Here is a 20994-nt window from a genome sequence, read left to right as displayed (position 1 = left end):
CCCTAGAGAAATATAGAAGATTCTATCATATTTTTAAAAGTCAAAAATTCCAAATAATAACATCATTGTGGAATGGAGGGAATATCTTAAGACCCTATAGCACTAAGCTTCATTGATATTAAAGTAGTTCAATAGAAGTTATATACGTAGTATAATGTTTTTACTCATTTTGAGGCCTAAATATTTGGCCTGTGCAGTACCGGGTAAGGGCTGGCCATGGACAAGTTTACATTTAAAACATATTAGATTAAATTTCATAAAAGATATCTATACTTATATATTAAAAAGCGTTTCTAAAACAGAATATGTTTTACGTGTCACCTTTTTCAAGTTCGACAGGTCAGCAATATGCGCCACATGTCATTATAAACATGACATGTCATTTTTACATGTATTAGGTTTGCATCTAAAAAATTCTTATAACAAGACTTGAACTCAAGACCAACAAGTCTTAAGTTAAAAGTCTTACCATCTAAGCCATTTATTAAATGTGTTTTTTTATCCAACAAAATTATAGTTAACTTACATAAGTTAATTTGTGTCTTATTACACTATTTGTTTCCATTATGTAATGATTGAGTTTGACAAATAAAAAATGTTTATAGCAAGACTTAAATTCAAAACCAACAAGTCTTACTATCTAAACAGACGAATTTAATTAACAAATAAAACAAGTACAAACTGGCAACTTGGGGCATCGCCAAGGCCACACACTAGTTACTTCTTAAAAGTTATCTTTCAACTGTTTTATCTACGCTAACATTATTGTAAAAGAAAGTTTTGGAAATAAATTCTCGAGCTAGCTGAGCTTTGTTGTGTTCATCCAAGTATCCAAAAAATAAAAATTTCTAACACTAACAGTAGCAGGAATAATTTATTATTCTCTCCAAGTCCTGATATCTATAATCTCTAACCTATAAAAGCCGAGGATCACAAATAAAAATGTGCCCAAATCTCTTGATTGCTATGAACAATGTCCTGCCCATTTCACCCTTGAATTTTGCCTTTGATTTCCTTATCTACAGTGAACTTCCTATTTTGCCCTTCATTCTATTTGCATGTGCACATGGCCACATGGGTATACACTTTCGCCACTTTCGTTACTCAGTCTCAGAGTATACCCCCCCTTTTCTCCATTTTCGTCTTTTTCCATTTTCTCTCTCCTCCATTACCGTTCACCATTTGTGATTCATTCAATCTACAAATTCGTGCTTAATTTCAAACTAATTCTATGCCTCCACAACCTTGATGATGTTGCTTGTCAGAAAAAATAGGGTTTTTGATTGTTTCAACAATCTTCATTAACTAATTTAGCAAATTATTCGTTAAGGTTTGTAATTTCAATGGGGAAAAGGCGTAATACTGTTGTTGTTTTATTAGACGACGACAATGAATTCACCACTGGTAGAAGGGTGGTCACGGCGAGGGTAAAGTAGGTTGATTTTTCAAGAGACAATTACACCCTAACATCGCATTCGATTGAGCGGGTTGATTCCGTTACCGGAGAAATCGAGTGTGGCGGTGGCGCTTGAGGAGGAATCACCGGTAAGATTATCGCCCCTACATTTGGTTGATTGGATTTGTTTTATATTTTGTAAAATTAGAATTGTTTTTGAACATGTTAGGTTGCTTTAAGGTCATTAATTAGCTTTTGATGACAGTGAAAATTATACATATTGGTGATTGTTGGTGGAGTGGGCTGGTTAGCGAGGTTTGATTTTGCAATACTCTATTTTTAATTCATTTGATGCATCATGTTGGGTTTGGCACGATGTTCATTAAGTAATATGTTTATGAATATTGTGGTTTTGAATTGTGCAATAATTCTTCTTTTTGGTCTAGGCTTACAAGAGAAGATATAAATGAAGAAATTTCTCCACGGATGGAAGAAAAAGAAGCTCTTGGGGGTTTCAAATATTGAATCAAAGGAAGCTAATGCTGAACAATCAGCTAAATTGCATAGTAGTGTGAATCATTCTTACACATGACGATCCCAAATGGACCTGTTTTAAGGTTAAGTTTTCTTTTTAATCATTCAAAATTTGTATATGAACAGATTAACAGGGAAGATGGAGAACTTGAATTAGAACTGGAGTGATAAGTAAAGTGACAATTTCCACTCTTAACGACCTATGAAAGAGCAGCATCAAGTGAGTTTCACGCTCCTTCAAGGCCTTTAGTTTCCGATATCTTTCTTGTTTATCTATGTTTAATCCATTTCTTATGTTTAATTTGGTGAATTTGAATTTTGGGTTTTGTTTATTTATGCAATTAGATTGAAATTGTGTTTATGGATGGGTATTGTTGGATTTCCGTTTAGAGTAGCTTAAAAATTTGAAGTTAGTTAGGTTATTATATCCAAATGATGTTGTATCAGATTGAAAAATAAGCTGCAGATTATGTCACCTATGTGAAAATTTTAACAATGGCTTAACTTTAGTAAGCAATTAGCTTAGGTTGTTTGTCAGCTTGCAATTCAGTCAATTTTCGTAGATAAGCATTATTAGAAGTAAAATTTGATTAAAATGCTTATAATTTGGATTATTATCGACCCTTTAAGTATGTAGTTGCTAGTGAAAAAAAATTAATGATGCTTATACGCTAGCATAAACAAGCCTTAACTGAGATGCACTTTAAGATAATAACTTTTTAGATGTTAGCTATAGAGATTATTGAGATGTGATGCGTGGGAAAGCTATATAGCCATATGGGTTACAATGTATGTCAGTGGCTATAAAGCTCTCATCATTGGTCTTGAATGGAAGAACTTGTATGATATTTGGTTTCGTGTGGGGAGCTTGTATTATATTTGTTTGAGCTAACTAATATTTCAATTATGTTAAGCTTTATACTATTTGTTTCTCACCCTTTGTGTACCTCTCAGGTAATTAGTAGCTTGTTTTGTGTGCTTCTGGACAACTGTTTTTGTGTAGAATTATCTACTAATTTTTACTTGTTCAAGTATATTTCTTGGCTACTCTGTGTAATGTATCTGAGTTAAGATAATTTGTGCGACAACTTTTCTTGGCTGTTATAACCTTTTGTACTTCTGAATTTGTGATTTTGAGCTCATATGTGCAAATGAGGGCCAATGTGGCAACTATTATTCTCAAAGTGTCTGATTATCATGTCCTGTGAATCATGTTAACTCAACAATCTCCTAAAAAAGTCGCACTCTTAACCTATAAATATTTAACATCTTACACATTAAGTTTTCCATCTTATGTGTTCAAAAGTCCATGGTCTCTTTCTGAATGGATTCTGACTGCTGTCTATACCATAATAAGCAATATGGGAACTATTTTTGACTTTGTTTTTACTGGATTCATTGTGTTGCCCCAGGAACCATCAAACTAAATTAATAGGCAACCTTGTTATTATACCTAAGATGTTGATTTGGACTTGTTTAAATACTTGATGATATTATTGTACCAAATATAGGGTCATTGATATCTTAGTTTTTGCCCTTGGGTCTGCAATATTTCAAGAAGACTGTCAAATAGTTTCAGATTCTCATCCGCAAGTTAGTATTAATATCAGGTCTTGTTTCTACTCTTGTTGTAACTTATACGAGTATAAATGTAGCTCTCTTCAGTAGTCATTTCTACATACGTTTATATTTAGATCTTTCTTAATCTGAATTGGATGTAATTTTCGCAATTAAACCCTGAAATTCTTCTTAGAATTTAGCTATGATTTTCCAAGAGCATGCATTTATGAAATTGTGTGATTTGTTAGAAAAATTTGTTTTGATTTTGGAAATTATTTACTTATTAAATTATTCTAATTCTTCAATATGTAAGCCGCATTTTCCTCTAATTTTTTCTGGGTTTCATTAGTTTAAGTTTATAATTATTTGAATTTTTCTTGGATTTTGTTTGATTTTTTTTTTTTTTTTTTTTTTTTTTTTTTGTTGAGCTTACTAATTTGGGTGCTTGAACTTTAAATTGAGTAACTTTCTTGTGAATGAATTGAAACTATATTAATTGTTTGTATATAATTGAACTGTCAAATGTTAGACTGTTAATATATTGAGTAGAAATTTTCTGGGTTATAGAGTTTTTTTCAATTTGATGCAATTGAGCTATAAAATGTCAAATTTCACTCGAAATTTCTAGGGTTTTAAGTTCAATCAACTAAGTCCTTTGTTCATATTAGGGATTGTGATTTTTTTTTGTGGTTTAAGAATGTTAACTATGATGGGGTTTGCTAATAAACTTGGGATTTTGTTAAATTATACTCCGTATGATTTTCTTCGTGTATCATGTTTGGCAGTCTTGTTTCGACTTAACATTGGGGGTAAAATTATAAATATGTTTGGGTTTTGCTAATTGATGTGGGTGAAATTAGATGTGCCATACAATGATGTTGCTCTAATATGCTTGGTTTTATATACTTATGTTACATGGAGCTTATAAAGAAAAGCTTTTTTGATTAGTTCTGTTTCAGACAACAGCCAGGGAGTGATAACGCAGTGTTGGATGCTAAAGTTAGAGCTTGAAACTTTGCAAAAAGGTAGCTCTTACACTCAAATTCCTTTATGTTGCTGAAATTCTTCTTTGCATGGTTCTGTACATTTCTCTTTCAATCTCTTTTCTTTCATGTATTAATGTCTCCAATCTCCCTTCTTCCCCTTTCTCCATCCTTCCCTATTTTTTAAAAAATGCGAATTTAGATTTTAGTATGATCAATGGTTTCTGATAGGTTTTGTTTTGGGTTTGCAGCTAGAAGACGAGAGATGCTTATGCCCCATGGTGATGTCGCAGCATTACTTCTACTAGGTCGGGTTTGATTGGGTTGGCCAACTAGCTCCAGTTGCGAAGCTTGACTAAAGATGGGTTGTCTTATTTGGAGAAATTTATTGTGGAGTTATTAAGTTGGGATTAGTAAAACTGCTAAATTCTTATGTGAGTGTTTAATTTGGTTGTTTTGTTTAATTTTAATTTTTGAGTGGCATGATTATCAAAGAGTTACAATATAGCTACAGATTATATCTTCAATATGAAAATTTTAAAAATGGCTAAACTTTAGTAAGCAATTAGCTTAGGTTGTTTGTTGACTTCAGCTTGCATATTTGCAATTAAGGCAATTTTCGTTGATAACTAAGCCTTTATTTTACCAATCTGACCTATGTTTTCTATTTGTCAAACATTAGTCTTTAGAATGTGTTAGGTTTGAGGTAATATTCCAGAAATCAATTCAAGGAATAAATTTATAATTTAAGGCTTTGTTTTTATCAAATAACTAAGTATTGAGTTCCTTAAGCTCAATATAGGTTTCCACGATTATTTTTGCACAATTTAATTCCTTAATAATTACTCCCTCCGTCCTCAAATGATAGTCCCTTATGGGCAAATTTTAATCCCAAAATGTTCACTCCATTTGCTTTTTCCAACAACCAATAATATTAATTTTTTACCAAAATTCCCTCCAATTTGCAACAATATTTGTGCAAATTTAACTTTCCCATGTAAATTTTGTTTTCCTATGTACTTTTATTACTTTCTCTCTCTACTTTTTTGCATACCCAATGTCAATTTACTTTTTCAATGTACTTTTACTATTCTTATCTGTGTTTATTAATTCCCGTGAAAATGCCCATAAAGGACTATCAAAAGGGGATGCAGGGAGTACTATTTTTAAATGTCCATTTTATTAAGTTTCTAAGTTCATTATTAAATCACTTGGATCAACTAAAGGGCCAAAAATATAGCCCAAAAAAGTACACACAATACTACACATACTTCTTATTTATATATATATAGGCTGCCAAAATAAAATGCTAAACGCTATATAACATATTATGCATGAGAAATGCAACCATTCAAGATGACTTACTAATATAGTATTCCCTTTGGAAAACACAATTAGATTAGGAAAATGCCTAATTTTTCAAATGAGAGAGAGAGAGAGAGAGAGTACTTAAGAATTAGAGAATTAGAGCAATTAACTTAGGAAGAAGCTTACTAATGAAATGATGGACCATTATAGCTAATTACATTTTCTTAAGCTAATTGCTTAAGAAATAGTCACTTGATACTAGCTTAAGAAATAGTCACTTGAGAGAGAGAGAGAGAGAGAGATCATTTGATGTCAAGATCACTTAATAAAGTAAGAAAAATTAGCTTAGGTTAAAGAGTTACTAATTAAATGCTAGAGAGAAAGAGCCCACTTAAGAGAAATCAATTAAGAAGAAAGACCATTCTAGAAGAAAGACCACTCATTTAAGAAAAGAAAGATTACTTAAGAAGAAAGGTCACTTAAGAAAAGAAAGATCACTTAAGAAAATCAAGAGAACAAATCACTTAAGAAAAATTAGGGTAATTAGGGAAATTCGCTTAAGAAAGAAAATTGAGGCAATTATCTTAGGATAAGGAGAGTTATAGAGAAACCACTTAGTCTTTTATACCAAGATGCTTAGATACTAAATATTGTGTCATGAAAATTACTAATAGATAAAATGTGTTACTGCTACAAAATTCTTAAAATAATTAAATAAGTCAGATTTCAACTAAAAGAACAAGGAAAAATTGACACATAAGAGTATGATTGAGAAGGATCATAAGGATGGGAAAACTCGTGTAACTCTACCTAACAACAGCTCGATCGATGACTCAACTTCGATCTCCAGATACTGTGTATGAATCAGTATGTGTATTTCTAAATTACATAGTAGATAATTTCTTATTAATTTCTCGATTATCCATTTCTTTGATTATAAATTTATTTGCTAAGTGCTCTTATTTAATGGTTAATTACTTGTCAGTATAATCAAATTGTGATTCTTTTAAGGTAGATTATTAAACTATTGGTTATACTTAAGTTCTGAAATTTTATAATGAGAGGTTTTTTTTGCTAAATTACTCTCTTGAACTCTTGATATCAATTGATTGTTTTTGGCTAATTACTCTCTTGAAGTCTTGATATTAATTGATTGTTTTTTGTCAACTTTTTAATTGAAAACAGAGAAGAGTCATGGATTACTCAACATGTTTAAGGGTTATCACTTTTCTTAAAATAGAAAAACACTATGCCACTTAGTTTTACAGGAACAGTATATCAATATATACTCATACGCAAAAAATACACGACAAATAATACATAATCATTTTAAAGTCAACCATATATATAACACACATTTTTTGTTTTTGGATTAAAAAAACACACCCAAATAACACCAAAATAAATTAACTTAAAAAATGTCATTTACTTTTCACCAAAATAACCTCTTTACTATTACGCCACAGTTATCATTTTTAAAGTATAGGTTAAATATTACAATTTACCATAAACAAAATATACAACAAACTATTTATCTTATCTCCCAAAAATCATCATATAATAAGTGCCCAATAAGTATAAAATTACTTTAAGATAATCATGTTAACATAACCAATACTCATTTTATTAGCCAATTAGCCAAAAACAAGCCCATTGAAGCTGACACAACTACAATTGCCCAATGGGTCCATTAAGAACATGGACCATCTCATTTTCTAAACATGAACAACACTTTATTTACCCTTATTATCACCCTAATAAACAAATACCTTATGTATTGAACTCAAAGAAATTCACATGAGATCACCTAAAGCCAGTAAGAAAGAACATAATCAATTAACAAAATTGATCGTAATTATTTACACAAAATTCATCATAAATATCCTTCGTTGTACAAAACTTGTATCTCAGTACAACGTATTAAAATTGCAATCATTTATGATTTTCCATTACTCCTTTTCCATAGAACAATATTAGCAAAAACTTAAAGTTTTGATAACCTAAATACATAACCTTTATATGATTGATAACCGAGTAAAAAGAAAAGAAGTTACGACACTAAGCTAGCATTTGGGCTTACAAAAAAGGTCCATATATTGTTTAGTAAATGGGCCAAGACTACAGGTTTGCTAGCAAAATTTAGATTGCCAAACAAACTTATACATTTGGGCTTACATGCAAATTGAACGCATTTCTACATTCTTTTCTTTTTTTAAAAAAAGTATTATTCCTTAATAGAATGCACTTCATTTTCCTTGCTTTACAAAAACATCATTTTACTGTACTTGGACTTCAATCGGGTTTATACATTTAGGCTTACATGCAAATTGAAAGCATCTCGAAATACCTATTGTTAACACAAAAATAACGTAACTAAAGTGATCATTTTTTAACACTCTTTTCTTTTTTTTAAAAAATAATTTCTTAATAGATTACCCTTCATTTTTTTCCGTTACCAAAAACATTGTTATCAATTTTTTAAAACTATAACCATGCTCAATTCTAATTTAGACACATATGTAACAAGCACCTGAACATAATTTTTTTTTTAAACTCATCACGTATTTGAAAAAAAAAAAGAGCCCCCACATTGCCACACCTCAATACAACAATTACATGTACAACGATGTTCTAGACTTTGGAGAACATACTATTCAGTGTATAAATTTATATATCTAATATAAATTCAACGTCATTGACTCTTTAACTATAAAGCTTACAAATAACAATATATAAACATTGCAACAAAAAATACCATTGCCTATAATTAAATTTAAATTATTCTTTTTATAATTGTCAATGATTCTTGACACATATCAACTAATTAGGCAAACACTTGATGATGAACCCATCCATGAACATATTGTTAAGTCAGGCCCAATTCACATTACAATTCAACAATTTAATAAATGACCCATAAGAAATTATCTTTTCTAGCTTTGGTCCAAGTACAAAAACCAATCCATATTAATTGGTTTACAAACCTATACCCTTCCATAAAAAACAATCAAAAAAACCTCTTAAAATGTTACAACAAACTATAAACTTATTTGAAATTATTTAATTTCTATGTTTTCAAATATAATCAAGATTATTCATTTAGACTTACACGCAAATCAAAGACCGACTCTAAACACCTATAGTTACCACCAAAATAGCATAACTAAATGAACAAATTGTTACACTTTGTTAATAGAACACACTTTATTTTTTCACCTTACAAACAACATCATTATCATTTTTTATTTAAAATACCTATGAAAAATTTATTTTCGAACTCTTAACCTACTTGAATAACCAAAAAGAAAACCCCCTATATTGCCACACCTCAAAGCAAGAAATACAAGCCATATTTCAAACTAGCAACACGTATCGTGCGCGAACCACCCTAGCAATAATAATAATCTATAACTTTTAAAAGTGGGAAGTTGGCAAGTTGAAATGCTCTTAGTAATAGTGTGATGACAGGTTTGACCTTCAAAATGTTCAAATACCGTTTTGCCCTTTTAAAAGTGGGAAGTTGGCAAGTTAAAATGCTCCTTAGTGTGATGACAAGTTTGTCCTGATGCTAGCTGTTGATTTCTTTGGTTGCTGACTTGGTATTCTTGGCTGTGGACAGGTGGCGGTTGGATCGCATAGCTATTACTTGCCAGGTTGCTTATGGTGACCTGCACATATAGAGGAATGCAAGTGTTTATGTATTAGGAATTTGTGTTTAGGAATACAGATGTAATACAAATGTATTAGGAATTTGTGTTTATCTATGGTGTTGTATTTTGTTTAACATGGGATTATTTTATTGATTTGTTTAGATTTCGGATTAGTTTGGTTTGGTTTATTTAGATTGTGCTGATAATTAATGCTTATGATTAAGCTTATTTGTTGTTTAGCTTAATCAATTATTTTGGTTTGGGGTGATATGAATTGGACACTGTGCTTAATTTAAAGTTGCATTTGTGTTTGTAATTAGTGAGCATTTCGGTTGTTCGCTTAATTAGCTGATTGAGGTTAATAGTGATTGGTTGCTGCTGTTTTGGACGGTGCTGCTATGCTCAGATTATGTTCAGGCGTGCTAGCAGTTACCAATGCTTTTTGTATCACTTTTTGTCTTGGGTTTGACATTCAAATTCTGGGGATGTGGTTTGGCCGGTTTGACGTGCTGGAGTCAGCTTAAAATCCAGCGGTAAGTTGCTTTGTCCATTGGTTCTGTGGGTGTTTTTGTATTCGTAAACATATACTATCCCTTTATTTTTTTGTAGTTAGCAGAGAGCTTTTGGTATGTAGAGCCTTTTAGATTTTTTCTTTTTTGATAATTTGAAATCCAAAAATAAAAATTAGTGGACCAAAAAATTGGGGTTTATAAATAGGGCGTGCATATAGTGAGTTAGGGTAGGAAGATAGGAAGTAAGGAACAGTTTTAAAGGTGTAGGATACATTGAGGTTGAGGTATAGTTCTAAGCTTAATTGCTTTTGAGTTTAAACTATATGATCAACAAATTCTATTATTTTGTGGTGTATGTGTAATTTTATTATCCTATATGATCAAACTTGTTACATTGAGGTAGTGACACTTTATGGTTAACAAAGTTGTTTATTTTACATGCTCATTGTCTAATTTTACACTTCAGCTGAACCGCTGAAATGGAAATTGCTTTCAGGTGTTTTGCTGGTATGATGTGCAAGTTATGCTACCTTTGTTTGCTGGTCAATAATCGCGGGTTTCTTTTCCTTGGCTGCTGGAGCGAGTTTCCTGAGTTTCGGTTTCATTCATTTTGAGTTTCCTATACGCTCAAAAAATGCTCTGCTGGATTGCTACTATTCTGGTTTGGTGGTCATCTATGTGGATTGTGGGGTTTATTTTGCGTGTTGTGTATGTTGTACCTGTTCAGAAATCAGCCTATGAATGCTCACTTTGCTCTTTTGTTTTCTTTTCATCAGATTCAGTTGTTTCAGCCTTCATAGAAGAAGGATTGTTATAAGTATCGCTTTGGTCCTTTTTATCAGATTCAGTTGTTTCAGCTTTCGGTTTGTGTGCAACATGTTTTCTACGTTTTCATTTTCATGGCATTTTGCTGTGGTAGAATATTGTGATTATTGGGCCAAATTGTACTTCATGTTGGGTATTAAAATGTTGTTAATTAGGTAATATTATATTATTTTGATGAATATGTTGAGTTTTGCTTTTTTTATATTTTAGTGTTTGTGTTCTGCTGGAGTGAGCTGTAACAGTTACATAGGTTGTGTGATTATGTTTCCATTATGTTGTTATATTATGTTTCCATTTGGTTTGCAGTATGGGTTTATGTTGCGGAATTCTTGTAGATGTTCAGTCGATTTAGGTAGGGGTTTTGGATTTGGCTATTTGTAGTTTAGATCTTGGTTTCTCCGCTGTGTTATGTGTGCTTGTTAGTAATTGTGATTGGTTTTTTAAGGTATGCATGTGGTTGGGTTCACCGTTCCTTCGGATTTTGAGTTGCCTTGGGTAGGGATGTTAATTTTGTATACCTGTGGCTTATGGCTCGAGTGATCTGCTTTTCTTATACGTAGTTGTTGCTGTTAGATGTGCGTTAGAGGCATGAACGATTTATTGTGTTGTTTATTCATCTGGAGAGGTGATGAAAAACTGCCCTCGGGATGTACCCATTTCCTATCAGTGTCTGCTGAATCAGGTTGTGGCATGTTTGGAATTGCCAACTCCTCTTTACACTCTGTCTGTGAATGGTGAGAATGCTGTTGAGCTGCACCTTGATACGGGTGACGTGTTAGGGCCGTATGTGTACAATGGTGGTGCAGCTGATACCCTCAAAGCCTCAATTGAAAGGGCGTCTGAACAGGTTGTGAGGGGGCTGAGGGCTGAATTTGGTGTCCAAGTTGATGACTTTTCGAGTGAAAGGATTAGCAGGCTAGAGCGCTGTTCATTCTTGTATGAGATGAAGCATTTGGGGTTAGAATCTATTGAAAGTCCTAATGGGAAGACACTTGTGAGGTGGTCTGCTGTCCCAGTACAAAAGCGTGCTGTTAAGTATGTTTGCATTGATTACCTAGATGTTTTGCGTACTTTAGGTGCTGAAACTGGGGCCCGTGTCTCATTAGTTGAGGTTCTTGAGATAGCTGATAAGAAATGGATTGCTTGGCTTACAATATGCACTCCATTTACTTCTGCTGGGTTAGAATGTGTATACAGTTCGTTGAGTGGGAAATGCAAGACTGCTGCCCAGGATGCAGCGAAGAAAGGAGTCAACTTTTTATGCTCAAGCTACAATCTGAACATTATTGATTTGAATCACTCAAATGTAGTTTATGCTGAGATTAAGTATGCTCTTGCAAAGGAAAGTTTTATGGCAGTTAAGGAGCGTGTGCTGGGTGTTCAACAGCCACTACATTTGCCTCCTTTCATTATTGCAGCTGAATGCAGCACGCAAAAGTCTGCTGAACACCAGTTAAAGTCCGCTGATTGTCCTCCAACTGCACCGCGGAAGCCTAAAGCACGTTCCATCACTGCCTCTCGGCCTACTATTGTTCCTGTTACAGTTCCTGAAGACTTAGAACTGGTGTTTAAGCCCAGAAAGCTAGAGTAGACTGTAGGGATATTATGGGGGCTGTTTTGTGAAAATGCTACTGTTTACAGCCATAGCTAGAATTGTTACTGTAGGAAATATTTCAAGCATTAACCCCAAGCTTGAACCCCACTGTGATCATACACTAAAGTATGGTGGCGTCCAAAGGAAAGGAAGCTAGAGCAAAAGAGTCGCCAACAAGTTTTAGGAACTTGTAAACCGTTCACAAGGTGAAGATTACACCCCTTAACGATCCATGAGATCGTCAACTCCAAAAGGTCTTAAACCAAATAGGGTTCGGGGATGAAGGTACAAATCCAACCTAAAAGAGATTGAACCTGCCCTAAAAATAGGCCTCTACTTCATTCTTCTCGTATTCATGTGCGCTTTCTGACTAACATGCAATCATTAGGTTTACCCTAAACCTGTTTAATCTATGTTGGTTGAATATTAATGCACAAACAAAACTATTATTGGCGATCACTTGAATTATAATCAAATTAGCCCTAAACAAGATTATTAATTATCTTATTAAGCGTGATTACAAGTACAAATTCTCTTTAAACATGCATAAAAGGTGTGATCAAGCAATAACAATAAATAAGCATCAAGCAACATAATAATTAATCATAACAATAATAATCATGTTAATAATAAAGCTTAAATATAATAGCAAGATCCTAGGCATGATACTAACAAGATTAATAACAAATCCTAGCATGTCACTAAGCATTAAAGATCAAAGCTTTAGCCCTAACATGATACTAACATGATATTGATATGATATTAGAAAGCATAGGAAGCACCCTAAACATGATACTAGAAAGAAATATTAACACCCTAACATGATGCTAGGAATTAATAAATAATAAACATGCTTTCTACAAGAATAGATCAATAAGACTACATACTTAAATGCCTCGTACCTCTTTCTAATAACAAAATACACGCGTTAGTAACTTTAAGGAAAAGTATAAAACAAACAATTAAATTAAATAATTGAAATAGAGATTTGGACCAAACCCTCAGAAATTATAACCTTTCACGTCTAGGGCGAAGGCAACTTCGAACTTGGCTAGGTGTTTCTATATCTCGTGTATGCGGAATTGTGTTTGTGAAAAGCTAGAGAGAGATGATGATTGTAGATAAGAATTGATGATTGTAGATTGTAGATTGTAGATTGTAGATTGTAGATGATTAAAAACGGAGGTTCAGGACCCTATTTATAAGAAAACAGTCCGGAAATAGGTAGAATTTGATAAGAAATAAAACTCCACGCTGTCGCCGCAAAACCACACGCGACAGCCTAGATTCCTACGCGCTTTCAAACACGGAGTCCACTTATCAATCAAAATTGACTTGTAAAGTCCGTATGCAAACCGAAATCGTATTTTTCATAAAATAATATTTTATTCCAAGTAAAACTTATCAAAATATAATTATTAATTCTAATTTTATTAGGATTTAAGAGAACCTTCTAGAGAATTCTAGAAGACTATAATTAATTCTAATAAATTTAGGAATAATAATTAATATTAGGCCCTCCCCTAGATCATCGGGCTGCATGTAAAGATCAAACCGGGCCCAGTTTAGTATTTTGGCCATAACTTCATCATTATTCATCGGAATTGGGCTTATAATATATCGTTGGAAAACTCTTTGCAAGCCCCATCCAACTATACTATTATTGGACCCTTGTCATGGACCAAACTAAACTGGATTGGCTGTTTTCATAAAATAAAGTTATTTTTCGAAAACAGAAAGAAAGAGTTTTTAAAGCTAACCGCAACACCTGACCTTTCACACTTTCACCTCGTTCGATTATCATTCGACGCAAAAGGTATTCATCACTGGGTTTGGTTTTGGGGAGACACAAATGGGTGTCTACAGTTACTTTCATGAATTATGTGATATTTTCTATATGCTGTTTTTAGGACTGCTTGTGTTTATTATTCCTAAATGGCTGTACTTTTTTGGATATGTGAGAAACCAGTGGCTAATTTATGTAGACTTATGGTTTATGTGTTTTGGTGATAATGATACATTTCCTTATTTATAATTCTGAGTCTTTGACTACAATTGTTTGTGTCCTGAGTTTACTTATCATTTTTGTTCTGGTTTTTGTTTTTGTTTGGCTGTTCATAAAATTTATGAGGCCAACGTTTTGCGGCACTTATACTTGGCTACAGTTATAGTGTTACCGCTATGAGTAAGGAGTGTTGCCTTCTTGTCTATCTAGATAGCTGTTGTTGGATATATTTGCTAAATGTGGTTCTTTTAAATTTCATGTAATGTAGACCGTTATCTCAATTATAAGACACCTGGGAATGCTCGTGCTAGCAAGCACACACGAGCTTTGGATGTAATGGTCCAGCTGGTATCAATACGACATACATTGTATATGTAGTGTTGTTGGCATGTTCAGTGCAATGTGGTGTACAGTGGCGCTTTGCCTGAAATTGTTTTGCAATTGCAGTGAAGTGGGTGAAACAAGTGCTCAGGGTGCACAGTGGCACGTGGCTAAAAAACCAAAGAAACAACCCAAGCTTAACCCGAAGCCAAAGACGGATTCTAAGGCAAAACAAAAGATGCGCCTAAGCCAAAGAGTAAGTAGCTTTTAATGCATGATGTATTGTGTAGAATATTGGGGCCTTCGACAAAGTCCTGTGCAATGGGCTAAAAAACGAACTTGGTCCAAGTACTGTTGGGCCGAGGGTTATCCTGCACAGCAAGCACATAACTTGCCTCAAGCAATTAATACAAATAGCCTTGGGCAATTAATGCTTTTGTATAGCACTTTTCTTCTTTACATTGCACTGACTTCGGCATTCGAAGACTAAACAAAGTTTTGGCTGATATTGTTTGACTAAGAGTACACGCTTTAATGCACAATGCTTCGGATAAACATTAGGCACCTTCGGATAACGTTAGGGGCCTTCGGATACACACTAGGAACCTTCGGATAAACGAATCCTAAGTTAAAGTAAAAGCCAGCACCTAAGTGAAAGAGTGAGTAGGTTTAATGCAGGATTTTCCGTGTAGAATAATGGAACCTTCGGCATGTTTCTTTTAAACGGGCAAAGACCGTGCTTGGTTCAAGTACTGCTGGGTCGAGGGTTCGAAGCAATTAATACAAATAGCACTTTTCTTCACCTTAGTCTAGGACTTTCGGCAAGCTCTAATCCGAATCCGAAGTCAAATCTTATTCGAATTAAAAGCCAAAATCTAAGCCAAATAATGAATAGCTTTTACTGCACATTCTTTTCAACGGGTTGAAGACCGTACTTGGCCAAGTACTGCTGGGCTGAGGGTTTCATGCACAGCAAACACACAAATAGCCTCAAGCAATTAATACAAATAGCTTTAGGCGAAGTCATGGCTGATATTGTTTGACTAAGACTACATAACTTTTAATTCACAATGCTTCGGATCAACCTTAGGCACCTTCGGATACATATCGGGAACCTTCGGATACTATTAGGAACTTTCGGATAAACATTAGGAATCTTCGGATAAACGAATCCTAGGTTGAAGCAAAAGCCACCAACTAAGCCAAAGAGTGAGTAAGTTTAATGCATGATTTTTCCTGTAGCATAATGGAAACTTCGGCATGTTTCTTTTAAACGGCCTGAAGACCGTATTTGATGCAAGTACTGCTGGGCCGAGGGTTCCAAGCAATTAATACAAATAGCACTTTTCTTCACCTTAGTTTAAAAATTAACAGCTCTTAATTCACAAGTCTAATCTGAATCCGAAGTCAAATCTTATCCGAGTTAAAAGCCAAGACCTAAGCCAAATAGTGATTAGCTCTTAATGCATATTCTTTTAAACGGGCTGAAGATCGTGCTTGGTCAAGTACTGCTGAGCTGTGGGTTTCATGCACAACAAACACACAAATACCCTCTTTTAGGCGATTAGTGTTGTTGCATAGCATTGCCGTTGGCATCTGAAGCTTAAACAAAGTCTTCACTAACACCTTAGACTAAGAGTGAACAGTTCTTAGTTTAAAATATCTCGGATAAACATTAGTTTACAATGCCTCGAATATCATTGCCGAGGGTCTCATTTTTGTAGCCGAAACACATAATATTATGCTATTAGTTTGACTCATAGACTAATTTCTTGTGTTGTTCTGCAATCAACCCTGCTGCTATTATTGGTCAGCCACTGCCAGTTAGTGCTTTGCAATTAAAGCCCTCACCTTCTTGTTTGAAGTGTGGTGCTAAAAAATTTGAACACGAGACATTGCATTTTTGTTGTGGAGATGGGGATATCAGAATTGCTTCGAATGAATATCCTCCTGAATTGGAACGGTTATTTACTTCTGCTGATGAAGATGCGGTGCATTTTAGGAAGTATGCTCGGCTGTATAATGAATATCCACTGGTTAATAAATGGATTCAGCTATAACCTGCTTAAAGGCTATTATACAGAAAACAGCTACTTAGCTCAATTTTTGCATGATGCACTAAATAGACATTGCTAGGAAATCTCTTTTTTCTAATATAAAGTTCTTTACTATAATAACTTAACTTTTAAAATCGATCAAGCTAGGCTTTATATCTTGAAAATCAGAAACAAAGTAGCAACACTTGTTTAACTGCTGGTCATTGGATAGCTCTCATAATTGCCACTTTGTGCACATGAGTTATTAGATAGCACTCTTGTTCAGCCACTTACAACTTTTCAAAACATATCTTTATTGGTAAGCTTCAATGCAGCACAAACCAATAAAGCAATTCAGCTTTTTCTGCTGCTAAAACGTTGTAACAGTCCTTGATCTGCTGGTCACTAGACTGCTCTCATCATTACTTATTTTTGCACACAAGTTATTAAGCAGTAGCCAACTATCTGGCTATATATTTTTGAAACAATAAATGAATAATACTATTGTTAGAGCTATTCTAAAGTGGTTTCATTAAGCTTTGAATATTGAATACTGGTTCGGGTTTCTCTTCTCAACCAACTGCAAATCAAGGTAGGTTCATTAATGAATTCTGTTATTTATTCTTACTTGTACAATTAATAATATATGATTAATGATAGTAGTATTTATGCATGGTAACTATTTTGATTCATGTACATGGCATTAAATAGAAATCATTATTGTCTTTATCATATAGCCACCTGGATATATCATATTTGTTTACTGTTATTGTTTGAATTGTTGCTTGTATCACTTGCATTTAGTGTTTGTATAGTACTATTTCCCTAAATCTACTTCGTCTTACATACTTATCATTAATGATAATAGTATTATGCATGATATGACTATTTTGATTCTTCCTTATATTGAAATATTCATGTACTTGGCATTTAATAGGAATCATTACTGTCTGTATGCATGATATGACTATTTTCATTCTTCATTATATTGAAATATTCATGTACACAGATATTTCCCTAAATCTGCTTTGTCTTGCATACTTATCATTGTTAGCCACATTTCTGTACACCATTAAATATTTTGTTACTGTGTTAAGATTTTATTTCCAGTTAAAAAACACCTATAGCATGCACATAACACATTTGTTTTGGTTTTATGCCTGCTGATACTAGCTGTTTGCTTTATTTCAAATTTAGAATTAAACTAAATTATTGTTGGTTGGCATGTTAATTAAGGACATGTTCTCATTGACTGAACTCAGCTGAACTGAACTGAACTGAACTGAAATGAAATGAAAATTTTATAAGAGAAGGCAATTAGGAGCTGAACTGAACTGAAGTGAACTATGCTGAACTGAAATGAATATTTTATAAGAGAAGGCAATAAGGAGCTGAACTGAACTAAACTGAACTGAACTGAACTAAGCTGAACTGAACTGAACTGAACTGAACTGAATTGAACTGAACTGAAAATAAACGTATGAGGACAGGCCCTAGGACTTGATATGTACATGCATATATGCTTTGTGAGACAATAAACTGATCTGTAGTGTATTATTAGATGAAACCTGAATATGTGCCGATTAGCAAGCTCACTCCAAAGAGCAAATCATACAAAATCAAGGTTGCTGTAAAGGAAAAGTCTCCAGTGAGGACTCCTCCTAACAAAAGGAGGTTCCAAAAGCTTGTCTTTGCAGATGATGAGGTACCATCTAATGGTGTAGATATCTTATTTTGCATACAGTGCTTACTATTTTGTATCACTAACACTTGTAATTGTCTTCTTATGTATACAGGGCAATGAGATCAGAGGAACTTTGTTTAGAGATGAGATTGATCACTTCAAGAAAGTGCTTGAACATCAAAAGGAATACATAATATCAGATGCTCCTATCAAACCTATTGACCCCAAATTCGTCAACAGAGAAGGGCCGTACCAGATAAGCTTTGGAGGAAAAATTGCGATCCAGCCTGTAGTTCCAGATTCTAGACCTGTTCTTCCAAGATATACTCCTGTTACTGAGGTTCCCCCGACAAGCAATGACGATGACCGCTTCGGTAATGTTGTTCAATTTTATTACTAGATATACAAATGCTTTTCAGGAATCGCTCTTACCATATATCTAATGCATTTACTGCTTATCATAATTCAGACATACTCAGTGTTGTTGTTCACATGGAAGATGTTCGACAGAAGACTTCACTCAATGGATTTCCATTTGATGTCCGCGACATTGGTGTCGTTGATCACATTGTCCAAAGGTTCTGTTATTTCATATACCAGTAATCACTGCACTGCTTATAGCCTGCTACTAAAGCTAGACATACAATTGTGCATGCAGGCCTGATCAAGCTCTTATTATTTCTGTGTATGGAGAATTAGCTACTGTTGACTGTGAATAATTTAGTAACTGGTTAGATTCTTTCAAAATAGTAAGCTTAGGCATTTAAAGCCAGCTATACACAGAGGTAATTATATTTTAACATCTTATTATATAGTCCATTTGTTTTCTGTATTAGCTAACTGTAAACAATTGTTTCTAGGTTTTTCCCTAGCTTCTTCTATGTCAAAAACTATTGATCCAAATCCAACTTCTCCTGAGACAGTAGTACTGCGAGACTGGTACATTTAACTCATACACTACCAATTAAGCGTACTTCACATAATATGCGTATTTGAAAGCCTAGGTTACCTTTTGCTAATACAGTATAAACATACAGGGTTCAAGGAAATACTGACAGACTAAGTGATTGTGTTTCTCACCAACTTAGGCGAATTGAATCTCTTAGCAGCAAGAATGTCACACCAATTGCTGAGATTGATGCTAAGAAAGTATGCTTTACAACTTGCCCTTACAGCATAATCTTAAAAATTCTTTTCATTTTCTAACAAACTTAATTTTACAGTCTACAGATGTTACTCCTGATACACTCTTCTGGGCCAAGATAATAATTCCCAACCCTCAGGAAGAAGATGTTGTTGCATATATTGGATAAGTAACTTGTAGCAAGCGTTGTGACTATTTTCAGGGCTCTAAGTTTATGTGCACGTTTTGTGGAGAAGAGAAAATCGCTGAATTAAAGTAAAATTTGACTCATTAAATTAATTATATATACATATACAATAGCTAATATGCATTCAATAAATGCAGGAATAACTTCACTTTTATTGCAACAGATGGGACTGGCAGCATCCGGTTCACTGCTTTCGGCGAAGAATGTGCAAAGCTACTACACTCTACGACCACTAAACTTCTTAAAAAGAAGAAACGGGTAATTAGAAATACAAGTATTCACTAAATGAGTTTTATGCACCATACTAACTACACCCGTGCACTGTATAGGAGACCTGGCCAGAATTTAGTGCTCTAGCTGCTGAACTACAATCTAAGGCATCGCTTCTTCAAGTAGGCCCTGCAGGCACCATCAAGAGGTCTGGCGTGCTGAAGTGGTACGTCAAGGCTGTTTCAGTGGACTAAGAACTTCTACAAATCAGACTAATTGGGCTTCTAATAGGAACACATTCTCCTAAGATATGCTATGCTTATCCTTTTGCTTATGTTCCTATTCGACACCTTTTAAACAATGCATGATTAGTTAGCCCATTTAATTTCCTTTGTCTGATTTGCATTTTATGCACGCTATAGTTTATGCCAAGCACACATGTTTATATACTTGGCTTTTGAAAACTTTTATCTATTATGGCAATCTGTGCCTTTATTTCTTCTAACAATGCACTGAATTAGTTTAAACACTTGTGATTTATGCTTTAATTATTGTACTTCTCTATTGAAGTATATTTCTATGCATGCTATTTCTGTTTACGTACATTGTTGTTGGCGCGCTATTTATGCTCCCTATTTCACTGATTATTCTTTTTACATCACAAAATTGTAATAGCTTCAAAATATTACCGAGTTTTTGGAAAATCAAAGAATGTTCTTTATTTCCTTTCGATCTTTAGTTTTAGAACAGAACATTTAATTTGTGTTCAGCTAAACTTAAAAAATAGTCAGAATACCTGTTGGTCAAAATCTAAAACAGAAGCATGATTAGTAAAAAAAACATTTAAAAACAAGTGTCATAAATATTATATTGTAATTCTATGACATGCTAATCTAAATTTTCAGCCAGGATGCACTTTATGATAAAAATGATAGTTGAACTAAGCATATACTTTCTGCTGCCAAATTGCACTACAAATAGCCAACCTGAAAGAGTGGCATATATCATAACAAAAAATTAGTACAACCTACAAGCATCCATGTTA

The 20994-nt window shown here is 33.8% G+C and overlaps 1 long non-coding RNA gene across 2 annotated transcripts; it reads left to right on the top strand.

The window, feature by feature from the left end:
• The first annotated feature begins 1115 nt into the window (after positions 1 to 1115).
• LOC145587675 (uncharacterized) lies at positions 1116 to 5034 on the top strand. 2 transcript variants are annotated; one of them, XR_014101357.1, is made up of 5 exons: positions 1116 to 1545; positions 1662 to 1711; positions 1843 to 2150; positions 4439 to 4515; positions 4725 to 5034. It is a non-coding gene; the product is annotated as an uncharacterized LOC145587675 (long non-coding RNA). The 2 variants fall into 2 exon arrangements; XR_014101356.1 differs by lacking the exon at positions 1662 to 1711 and having other exon boundaries at positions 4725 to 4956.
• The last annotated feature ends 15960 nt before the right edge of the window (positions 5035 to 20994 follow it).

The sequence above is a fragment of the Chenopodium album genome, chromosome 17 (assembly GCF_948465745.1).
Source record: "Chenopodium album chromosome 17, dcCheAlbu1.1, whole genome shotgun sequence".
Classification (NCBI taxonomy): Eukaryota; Viridiplantae; Streptophyta; class Magnoliopsida; order Caryophyllales; family Amaranthaceae; genus Chenopodium; species Chenopodium album.
The sequence above is the reverse complement of the archived record's forward strand: the minus strand, read 5'-3'. Positions and strand labels throughout refer to the sequence as shown.